Source organism: Pinus tabuliformis, chromosome 2_1 (assembly GCF_031772625.1).
Source record: "Pinus tabuliformis cultivar Carrire ecotype Pingquan chromosome 2_1, CPIR1, whole genome shotgun sequence".
NCBI classification, from domain to species: domain Eukaryota; kingdom Viridiplantae; phylum Streptophyta; class Pinopsida; order Pinales; family Pinaceae; genus Pinus; species Pinus tabuliformis.
The window spans coordinates 537,741,268-537,753,511 of record NC_142299.1 but is presented as its reverse complement, the minus strand read 5'-3'; positions in this window follow the sequence as shown (position 1 = coordinate 537,753,511).

The window sequence follows — 12,244 nt, the reverse complement described above, 5'->3', positions numbered from 1 at the left end:
TTTTAGAGGAATGGATCACGTATCTCATGGAGCTAGAAGAAGATCAAATTCTAGTAGGATTCCACCAACAAGTCCAAAAGGAACGAGAAAAAGCATGGCATGATTGCCATATCAAGATTCACACTTTCAAGGTAAATGATCTTGTGTTATTATATGATAGTAAGTTCAATAAATTTCCAGGTAAATTCTAGATGAATTGGTTAGGACCATATATTTTCAAGGAAATTACAAATGGTGGCACAGTTCAGCTCACAAAGCTGAATGGTGAACCTTATCCGGGAAGAGTAAATCAGAGCAGGTTGAAGTTGTATACGAGGGATCCTGCGCAATGACTATATGGCAACAAGACAATCTTAGTACCTCAGGAAGTTTCAAGGGAGCACAGGACTATAAACTACACTACCTGATTTGGAGGACAAGGCAGAGACTCGACCGCACGAAGATTGACGAGGATGCACTAGATGAAGCTGCACTCAGGATGCTACGCTATGAGGGAAGGTACCGCGCAGCCCAACAAGAAAATGATCGTTGGAGTTAATATTCATGATTTGATGACTAGAAAGTGGTTAAGAGGAGTGGGGAGGTAGCAATTAAAGAAAAAATATTTGAAGATTTGCAGCCAAAGTAGAATTTATCATCCGAATGTGGGGTGAATGGTCGAATTTGAATTCAAATATTCCTATAAATTATGCATGTCAGTCTAGCAGAGAACACTTTGCATTATAATAATTGTTGGAGCCTGTTGTTGTCTGACGCATATGAGCCAAGAATTTTGGGAAGAATTTATGTCACATCCCTCATTTGTGAACTGTTCTGCAGCAGCCTGAGAGCTCTTTATTGAGAAGATCATTGCCGCTAACCCTGTCGAAGCCCTCAGTTCAAAAGAAATTGTATCTGACACGCTAGGTACCGAAGAATCTAGCATGGAGACTATGCCTGTTGTGTGCATGGCTCTGAGGTCGCCTAGGAAAAAACAAATGGTGGCAAAATAAAAGAAAACTGCTATGAAAGAAAAGCAACCAGACATAAAAGAAAAACAAAAGAATACGGTGCTGGTGTGAATTTCACCGAGGAAGCATACAGAGACACAACCAAAGTAGAAAAAGGATAAGCAACCTGAAAAGGTAGTGGACCTAGAAGAGGAAGAATTCTAAGGTATCGAGGATGTCAATGCCGAAAGGGTAGAGCCTATGATGAGGCTGCCTGAGTATATCCCTTCACGGAAGGGAAAAACTAAAGTAATGAAGGATCCCGATTCAGGGAAATTTGTAATCTCAACACCTTTGCTACCTAAGCAGTTTATGTTCGAAGGTCCTAGGCTAGCGCACATCATGTTTCTTAAGATGGAAGATTAGGACCTCGTGGACCATACAAATTTTTCGCATTTAGCGACTCACAAGTATATGCAGAAAATTTACTATGATGACACGGGGGGTTACAATATTGGAGCCCATGAAGTAGGTCTACAGTGTTGAGAAGTTAGGGTTTCTCAATATTTTGTTAGTGCCACATCATCACCGCTCCCCCATTAACATGATTTGTGTGCGCCAGCTTCTTGCACTGGTGCATGATGGGTGCCTATGGCTAGGCGAGCCTATCCCCATTACAAACATGTTGATCCACAGGATAACAAAGGTTCCTTACAAAGGGGCGAACCTTGCCAAAGAATTTGGAGGAAAAACCAGAGAAAAAGAGTTGGCAAATAAGATAAAGAAAGAATTTGGTCTAATCAAAAAGTCACGAGGATACTCTATCACATTATCCAAACTCGACAGTACAGTTGGCTACCCAAATTACAGTAGGCAAATTAATGTTAAAATGTCATGCGGATGAAGTTCTGGCGACGGTCATATTGATCGCAGCCCAGTGTGCGAAGGGTGTATAATACAACTGGGACAAGTATCTATGTCATTCATTCCTCGCGAACTATCGATAGGCCCAGAAGGAGAGCAGGTCATTTCATTAAGCCTGGTTGTTGTTATCGAACGTTCTAGTTGCTTGGAGTTTACCAGAGTATAGCTATTTTCCTCCACACAAAGAAGAATTGCCCGAGGTAGGGCGGTTTGCTTCATTGTGGGCCAAAAAAGATCCAAAGTGTATTAAGGAAACAAAGATATTTTGGGTTTTGATGGATATGGACATGCACATGGTGGTTAACCAACGGCCAAGGTTGTCTCCCACCTTGTTCATGCAACTATCGGCCTATGCAGAATTCAAAGCCGATTTTCATAGGGTCTCGATCAAAGTGCGCAGAGACCCTGAGCAAAAATGGCACCCGTTTCCTTATATGGTGACGAACATAGATATACATGAATTTGTGGGGATTTTGCCTTAGGAATGGTATAGACATATGAAATTAGATGCTCGAACAAGCACAGGTGCAGAAATCTCTGTTGCACAGAAGCAGAAGTAAGTCGCTTAGAAAGTTGCACACAACTTGGCCGATCAGAAGAAGAAGGAGGCTGCTAAGGAAGCTGCAGAGAAGGCCCGTATGGAGGAGGAGCACATTGTTAAAGTGTAGGCAGAGAGACAACAAAAGGAGGTTGAGGAGAGTGAGAAGTCTGCTTCACACCACACTGACGAGCAAGAGTTGTCAGAGAAGGGAGGAGGTGGCGGTGAGGAGAAAAGCACTCGTTTCATCCTGGAGAGATGCGCACAGGTGAAAAATGGTGGATAGTGAAAGAAACAAAATTCTTATAAGCAGACACATATTTATCCCATGGTGTTAATAGAGGGTGATCTCGATGAGATCAGCGACAAGATTCGGGACACAACGATGAATGTGTTGCATCAATTGAGTAGCAATACATGTAGATGTTAGGGAGCATCCAGAAGGATCTACGCGAGCTACAAGTCCAGGAACGCAAGCGAGCCTAACATAGGAAAGGAGTGAAATCATAGAAATTGAATGGACATTGGATGTCAAAGTATTTCATATACCAGAAGGGTCAGTCCGTGTGGAATCAGATGAAGATCATGCAGTGCTAAACACAATAAATAATATGGCACTGAACCTTGTCGCGCTGCCACTTCATACCCTTCATGAGCTGCACCATGGAGTCTCCAATGACGTGAACATTAGAGAATAGCACACACTCACTGTTGCTAGTGAGTTTAGAGTCAATAATGAGCAGTTTTTCACAAAAAAGACTCAAACGTTGAAGGAATAGGAGGAATTGTGGACACAATGCCAGAGCCTGATAACAGTAATTGAGCAGGCCTGCAAGTTCATGCCTTAGCTAAATATACCAGAAAATGCAGAGGCTTCAGCTAAAGTGAGGAAATTGGCTACTACAATGTGCGCATCAAAGGAAAAGGTTGATAAGGTGACATTAGATCTTTGAATGCGGATAGTTGAGATGCAGTTAAAGTTGCAGCCGAGCACACTGTCAGAGGTACAAGAACAAAGAGAAGTGGCTACAAAAGAATCCATGGCTCAACTAGATGTCACAGTTTAGGGTTGTGACTATCTTTTTACTTGAGAAATGGGCCTATGGGATACACTACAGGAGGATCCTACGCTACAACAATTGAACACAGAAATCAGGGAAGCGTAGAAGCAGTATGACAATATTAGTGCAACAACGTGAACGTTTGCGCCATTCTAGTGCTTTGCGCGCTTGTAAGAAGGCAAGGAAAAACTGATGCAGATCAAGGAGTTGCAGAACAAGTAACCCTTGCTCAGAGCCTGACTTGAGCCTTGGACAAAGGAAGCCTGTCAAATTTCACAGAACTTTCATGAGAAGTTGAAGGCCATGCAATAGACACAAAGGACTATGCAACTGGCAATAGAGGGGCCACCCACAGAGAAACTGGTCCAAGAGGAGTAGCAAGCAGCAAAACAGAGTACCATGGAGCTAAAAACATTAACCAAGCCATTCAGAAAACTCCGCCAGAAAGTGGAACAACCAGCTAAGTGACTCAAGGGCGAGTCACAATATTTTTGTTGGGGGCCTGTTGGGATGGGGTCCCTAGGGGTAGAATTGAATTAATTAGTCATTTTTTGTAACAAATTTGGTAAAAGATGTAAATTCTTCACAAAATGTGGATGCGAAGTGCATAACTAGATAGAGTGAAAGGGGCCTCAGCCCCTTGTTTTTGGTTGGCTTTTTGGATTCTCTCATGGTCCGCGGACCATGGCATTGTATGAAGAAACAGTATAAATAATAGAATCTTAGCAAGTCTTGGAAGTAGTTTAGATAGAGAATTGGGTACAGAAGAGAGTTTCTGTTGTCTTGAGCAAGAGCTAAGGTAGGAAGGCTCTACTTCCTGTGCTTAGGTAGAGAAAGGGAGGCTCTTACAGCTGAGTACGCAGGAGGCCTGGGTAGAGTCTGCAACTGAGTGCACAGACCCCTACAGCTGTGTGTGTAGGGTATAAGAGTCTGTAATTGGTGAACTGAAGATCAATAAAGAAGACTTATCGTAGAATTATTGTGTATTTCCATTGCATCTGTTTATGTTATATTTTGTTGATTAATGATATGTTTTATGAAATGATAATTGAATGCTACGCAACTTTTCTGAATTTGTTTTAATAACAAATGTTATGAATACGTATCGAGATTCACAAAGTTAGGGATTGTTTCCTTTATGTTATCTGATGAATTAAGTATATCTAAGTGAAATCTAATATAGGGTTTCTTGTTCATGCATGAAAGTAGATAAATCATCTATTTTAGGTTCGCAATTACTAATCGTGGGCCTTCATGAAGATCTGGAAACTGATTAACCTAGTTGCAAGAAAAGATCCCTAGGATATTATCGATCTATGCGGAAGCAGATCCAAGCAACTAAAAGACATAAAATTCGTCTTTGGATGTAGAAACTTGGTTCTTGCATCCCCCAATACTGCTTCGAGTGAGACTGCAGCCTACACTACGTAGGTTGTTTCCGAAAGGGCCAGCAATGTAGGGTTTTGTTGGTTAGCGCAAATAATTTTGAACCTGGGTCAGGAGCCCCTAATCCAACAAGACCTTACACTTTGGGCACCAAACTTCTATGTGCACGTCGAGCTGGACCTCATTTCCCTTCTTTAAGCTCTACAATTCCATGTGCAAGCGCGCCAACTATGATTGAAACTATTGTACCCCTATATTTGTATCCTGCAGTGGTGAAGCTTCTAATCTCATGGTGATCTCCACTGCTTCTGCTTGTGTTCATAATTTCTATTGCGACATCGATAATCTTAGATGCAGTAATGTTGAGTATTGTAAAGGTAATATTAGCCTATTGAATCAGACATTTTATTCTTTGATCAAAGTTCCACACGGACTCATTTACCCTCTGCTGGATTTCCTTGAGCTCTGTTATAGATTGGGCCTGAGATTTGGGCTTCTTGAACTCACTATTCAGTGCTTGTTGGGTCTTTGGCATAGTCACATTGGGCTTATCTATGCAAAATTTGATGTACCAAATCAGCACTCTATCCTGCAGCGCTATGACTAGATGTGTTTTCTTCATGTTGTCATCGATGATCTGCTGTGCCTTCCATACAACACTTGCGATGAAACAAAATTGTTCAGGGTCTTCTGTTCCCACACCCTTAAACATAGGCACATTCATCGTATTCACCATATTAAATGATGGTGGTGGAGGTGGAGGTGGAGGTGTAGGTGTGTGAGGTAGAGGTGGAGGCGGAGGTGGAGTGGATGGATGAGGTATCCCCGCGATACCCTGACATACAATCTATAGTGTGCTTTGATGTGTTCTCAAAATATTACCCTCATTGTCACTATCAAAAGATCCTAACAACGGACTATATTCAGAGCCTGGTTCTTCATTTATTCTGAATGCTCTCCCACTTCGCGTAGTCCCAAACATCAATTTAAAGGCATAACCCGCTTTTCACACAATAGCATTTTAATCCAGGTCTTCAAATAGGTACTTACCTCTTAGTCCTTTGAAGAACCTTCACTCTGCTTCATTATAGCTAGTGGAAGTATCGATCGTGAACTCAATGATGAATCCTCCCATAATATGATCGATCTAGTGGTCGACGACCCACATGATTTTATTCTTTGAAGCCTCCAAGTGTTTTACCAGTTCTGGGGTCCACACAATAGGGTCGTCAAGCTTCCATGTACCCTGATTATTAGCTAATTTGGATAGCCACTTGTGCAATTCATAGGGGAAAGAGTAGAAGAATATTTCATGTTTGTCTATGAATAGGTATCTATTTAGCCACACTCCCTTCAACAAGCGCGAATTTCTATTCTCCTCAGCTGCAAACACATTCAGCTTCTGATCGATCTACTTTTCGATTTCCTTCTTAGTGGGGAACCACTTATCACACATCCGTTAGCAAGATCCTGGTCTTGGAAATAGAACCATTTGTTGGCTTGTTGGGGCCTGACCTAGGTTCAAAGTTAACTGCGCCAACCAACAAAACCCTAAATTGCTAGCCCTTTCGGCAACAACCCGGGTAGTGCAGGTTGCAGTCTCACCTGAAGCAGTATTGGGAGATGACATAACCATTTTTCTACATCCAAAGGCCTGTGTGATAGGTTTTTGCGGCTCCTAGGGCTTAGTTCTATCTTCATGATCCCTAACCCTTCTGAAATATATAATTATCGTAATTCACTTAAACAACATCTAGATCTTCGCAAAGGCCTTTAATTATTCATGACATGTATAAATTGTATTGATCTACCACTTTCACACACAAGATAAGCATTTATTCATATAAATTGCAATACAGAGTGAAAATACAGAAAACTGCAGAAGTAAGAATAAATACACAGATGCACAAATATTGGATCAAAACAATCTTTATTAGAATGAATCGTTCACGTACAGACTCTTTTTCCCTCCGCACTCACCTGCAGGGCTCGCACACTCAGCCTGTGGACTTACCAAGTTCTCCACACACTCAGCTGCAGGATCCTTCCCCTTCGCCTAAGTAAAGGAAACATATTTTTCCTATCTTAGCTTACTTGCCCTTACAATGATTTCTATCAATTAGTTACTTTCTAGACTCACTATGAATCTTCTATTTATAGCCCTTTCTTTTACAATACCAGGGCCCGCAGACCATGGGCGGATCTCAAAACCTTCCTATCAGCTACCCACCTAAGGGACTAAACCCCCTTTGACTCTCACTATATTCACGCTCCACTTCCACAAATCGCGAAGACTTTACATATTTACAAAAAGGACTTACAAAATTTAACAAAATTTAGCCCCAGGGACCCCATCCAAGTAGAAAGCCATTCACTTTGATAGCAAAGTAAAGTATGAAGAATACAACCATGAAAATAAGGCAGCGACAACAACGAGAAAAGAGGAAAATCCCTCTTACACTCATTGCGAGAAAGGAGGGCATGATGAGGATCATTGTCAAAAACTGCATATAGAATTTAAACCAAAGAAGTATGGTGGCAAACGGATGCTCAAAATTGTTGCTACACTGCAACAAGACCTTGGATCTGATTCAAACGATGAGATGAAGATCATAGTTTTTGGGATTGCAAGTGTTGGACCAATTGACATGGGTTCTGATTCAGGGAATGAGATGAAGATCAGAGTTTTTGGGATTTCGTTTGACTGGGGTTTTGATTTAGGAAATCAGACAAATATTGCGGTAGGTGTTATACTAAATATGAGAAGAGCACCAAAGATTGCGTGGCTCCAAGAAATTGAGGAGACCAACCAAAGAATTCAAGCAAAGAATGTTGAACTAAGAATACTTCTACAAGAAGAAGAAGAAGAGAAGCAGGGATTGCGGCTTTAGTTACAAGCCATAGAGGAGGCCTTGGAAAATATGAAGTGCAACTTAGTGAAGCCATCATCACCCAATCCATAATTGGGAACTGAGGTAAATAGTGACAATGATTCTTCAATTTCATGTTCTCATTATGATGATGATTTTGGTGCTTTTGAAAAGCACACCAGAGGGATTTCTTTGAAGCTAATGAAGAAGATGGTATATGAAGGCAAGGTCCTAGGAGTTAAAGGCCAAGGCATTGTGAATCGCATCCAAGTGGTGGAACTACCTTGATATGCAAGACTAGACTATGCCGAAAATGAAGATGGGAAATTATCCAATATCATCATTGAAAGACATTCCAAATGCATGGAGACAAAAGAGTCTTCAAGCGACAAGTCTGAGACAGTGTAGGATGCTGAGAGCACATACAAAATTCCAGTGATCATGAGAATTTCAATGAAAGAGCTAAGGCAAGCTCTCCTCACTAGGCTCACACCAAAGACAACCATTCAAGGAAGAAGGTCATTAAAGTATGGAGGAATAAGAACCCTTGTTGCCATTCCAACAAGGGTGGACATCAGAAAGCCACATGTTGGAAGCTTGATCTAGAGCTACGCTCAAACAAGGATTAGGAGAACATGAAAGCACATGTAAAGGAACCAACCAATGAAGCAATTCAACAAGGAAGCCAACTACAGAAAGAAAGCCCATTACCTTGGTTAGATAAGGGATGGGTAGCTTTTTTAAGTGTTTGAGTATGACCACCATTATAAATCATATGTTTCTTTTTAAAGACACCAATATGAGAAAACATATGAAACATAGTAATATTTTGGCCTTTAGTTGAATATCATGGGATATGGGTTCTATTGTAAAACTTGACCGTGAGTGTGTTATAAAATCTTTGCAAGTATGGTATTGTTTGGAATCTTCCAAGTTAGACATGTATTAGCAGCTACAGATTTTCATATGGATACAGGTGTCGGCTTCATCATTCCTAGTTCTAAAGTACAAAGGTGAAGGAAAGGAAAGGTGGCTTGTGAAAGAAATTTTTTATGCAAATCAAGATTGCAGTACTTGTTTATACTTTTGGAGGACCAAAAGTCCTTCAGTGGGGAGGAATGATCTAGGTGGCTTTGGAAAATTCCAAAAATAAAGGATCTTGAAACTCAAAAAAACTTATACCAAGTCAAAGAGCTCATCTCAAGAAATCCAATGGTGTAAACAGTGCCTCAATTCTGAGTTCATATAAGAAAGTTATTGTAGTTTGAATTTTGGCCGAAATTTAAAAAAAAAAAAAAAAGTCAAAGTCAAAAGCCAACTAGAGGGTTCCATGTGGCACTCCCATAGGATAACACGTGGCAACCTAGTCAACTGACTAGGTGAACCCAAAACAAGTGACATGATAGCATATCGTCTGATCACATAATGGTTGGCTTATGATGTGGCATTGACATGGTTGTTGATTGTGAAATGATATGGACCAATGAGGGTCTTCCACATGGCCCAATCACATGGTGCCATGTGGCACCTTAAATTAGGCCCAAGTGGCCTTGGAACACGTGAACAACATCCTTTGTCTTATATGCATGTGGTTAGATTAGTCTTATATTAATATATATTTAAAACATAATGTGTTAAAATATGGTTATGGTTATGTTGAGGGCCCCGAAGTCGGGTCAACAACAAGGGGGATACCCACCCGGTCCGGAACCTGGTTGGCGGCTCCTTGCCCGTTTGGAGTAGCGGGTCCGACTGGGGGTAATGGGACTAGTTTCCCAATGTGATGGGTGTGTGTGTGTGCGTAGAGTCTGATGATATTAATCTAGAGGTTTTTCTAAACTAGTCTTGATTTTAACTGCTAAACTAACTCTATGCTAATGTAATCTATTGAAGAGAAATACATCTGATCTATGCTAACCCGGGGTGTTTTTCTTTTGTTTATGCGATCTAGAAAGATTTCTAACATTAGCTGGTAATAAATATCATTCAACTGATATCAGAATATAAACCAATAAAGATAAACCGTTCTGCATAAGAAGTTAGGCAGAGTAGTTGTGAAAAAGCATATCGCATAATCAGTTTTCTATATGTTTAGCATGATTAAATGATCCCACCGTACAGAAGTGCCAAATGGTAATGCAGACATTCATACAATAACATATAAAGAACTCAGCTACATATCACTTTAGGGATACTAGCAGAATCTAGTCAAGAGATAAAAGTACCATTTATGACTAATTTCACCAATAAACTTCAAGTAATAATGATTTATTTCTACTTGTTCTAACATCTGCTAAGAGTACAGAAGTGAAACATCAGTAACAGATATTAAAATGCAAACATAAATAAATCTTGATCCATCTATTCATCAAAAACCTCCTCTGAGGGTGCAGAAGTGCATGTTCTGAGGATAAGTTTTTTGACAGATTTCTAGACCCTTCTCCAAAAACCATGAGAAGGGTTAAATACTACTAGCTAATTGATATTAATTACACGAATCTAGGGAATCGGCTTCAAATGACCGCCCTTTACTAAAAGCAAATTTATTTCTAAAACTTTAAATCTAATTTCTGACCGTTTTTGTATATTCTCTTTAGTGCTGTCAACAGCGCAACGTTTTCCTGGGAAGAGTCGGCTGACTGCCTTCTTCTTTTGCTCGGGAGATAAAAGTGGAAATAACAAGAGCTGACACTTTCGTCTGACAGACCAGAAGATATTTTTGAAAACCTTTCTCTAGCTGGGTTTATTCGCCGCGTGTATACTTAGCACAACCCAGGTTCTTCTCGAACTGATTTTGCTATTGCTGTTTTCGGTTTTCCGGTCGTGCGAATGACTGAGTGGGTTAGGAGTTGTGCTGTATGGACATCCCCCTGTTTTAAGAATTGTTTCCATTCTTTGTTCCAGGTTTTCCTGAAGCGTCTTCCTTCTCATGCGCTTCTTTCTCTACTTTACCAAGTCTGAGCTTCAGGATCTTTTCTAAACACGCTGCTTTTGTGCACCTTTGACTCTGAGTCCTGGATAGTCTAATTTCATCAGTGTCGGTTGTCAGATAGTCTGGAATCCGCGGTCCTGCTGCATGCGGCATCCGTTTGCGGAGGCATCTTCTCTCTGCTGTTTGATTGGCGCTTTCCCCTTTCTCTCAGATGTTTCCTGCATATAGATTTATATCAGTTGCGTGTCTTGCAGTCTACGCAAAGAAGAAGGGAAATGAAAAGATTGACATGAAAGCATTAAACTCTAATGAATGCGTAATCTTGACATGCATCATGACTTGACTCTTCGATAAATGCGATGCAATCATTCCTTGATACTCAAGCATGAGGTCATTAAATTCCTTCAAGGCGCGCACTTAATCTTGGGCTTGTCGTGTGACAAGTCTTTTCAGATCGCAGAGCGCAAATCGCTGCCATCGCATATCGCAAATTGCAGATATCGCAAATTTTGTTTAATGGTTATGCCGTATAGCACGATGCTTGCGATTTGCGATTTCGCATATCGGCGGTCGGCGGTTTTCGAAGGTCTTCTTTTAAAGGGGTGCGTGTGATGTATGCAACGCAATGAACTTCGCATCGCTCATTCGCGGTCTTGCTTTTCGCGCTCGAGTAATGCTTCGGCCTTTCTTTGCGATGCGATTTAAGCCTTAGGGAGAGAAATATAAAAACTTTAGAAAAATATTTTTTGGGATTTTTTGTTCAGGGTCCCCTCTTTGCTTGACGTTATTGCTAATGTCAAGTGAAGAAGGGGGGTTGTTGGTGACCACAACAATGGCGATTCACTGTGAAGAACCAGTTATCTCTGCTTGTTCTATTGCATTTTCACTTCCAAAACAGAAAAGTTTTCTTACACCTAAGTTTTGTTATGGACAGATAGAGTATTACCCCTTATCCTGTCAATGATGTTTCGTCACAACTTTTTATTTCATTCCGATTGTTTGCTTCCTCTGGGTTATTTCTTGTATTTACACCTAGACATTACTCAGTCTTTTCAAAGACAAAATAAGGTCTTCTCTGCGTACTGGCTTTGTAAAGTATGCTCATTTGTCGTAGGTAGAGCCTCTGCTGCCCGCAAGCGTCCATAGCCTCGACAGGGTTACCATATTATCCAACAATGATCCTTTTTCCTGCTTGAGGTTATTTACAACATTCCAGAGAAAAACCCTTTTGACACTTTTTCTTTCCTTTTTAATTTTTTATTCTCTAAAGAACAATGTCTTGGTTTGGTGGCCAAATTATGACACAGTCATTCACTTGATTTACACTTTTGCTGAACAAGCTGGCTCGCGATGAGACCCCTTGTCTTTTGATTGCAACAATCTTGAGTCGTTGCCCTGTTTTGATAGACAGTAGTGGCAAAGTCAGCAAGTTATAATATCTGTGATCATGATAAGTCGGCTCGTGATGAGACCTCTTATTCTTTGAGATATAGTGTTTTCTTGGATTGTTTCTCTGGATGCTGCGATTTTCCTTAACAGGGAGGAAGTCATTGTTTTTCCTTAAGAAAGCTCTGGACGACAATAATAGAGTTTAAGAACAACAG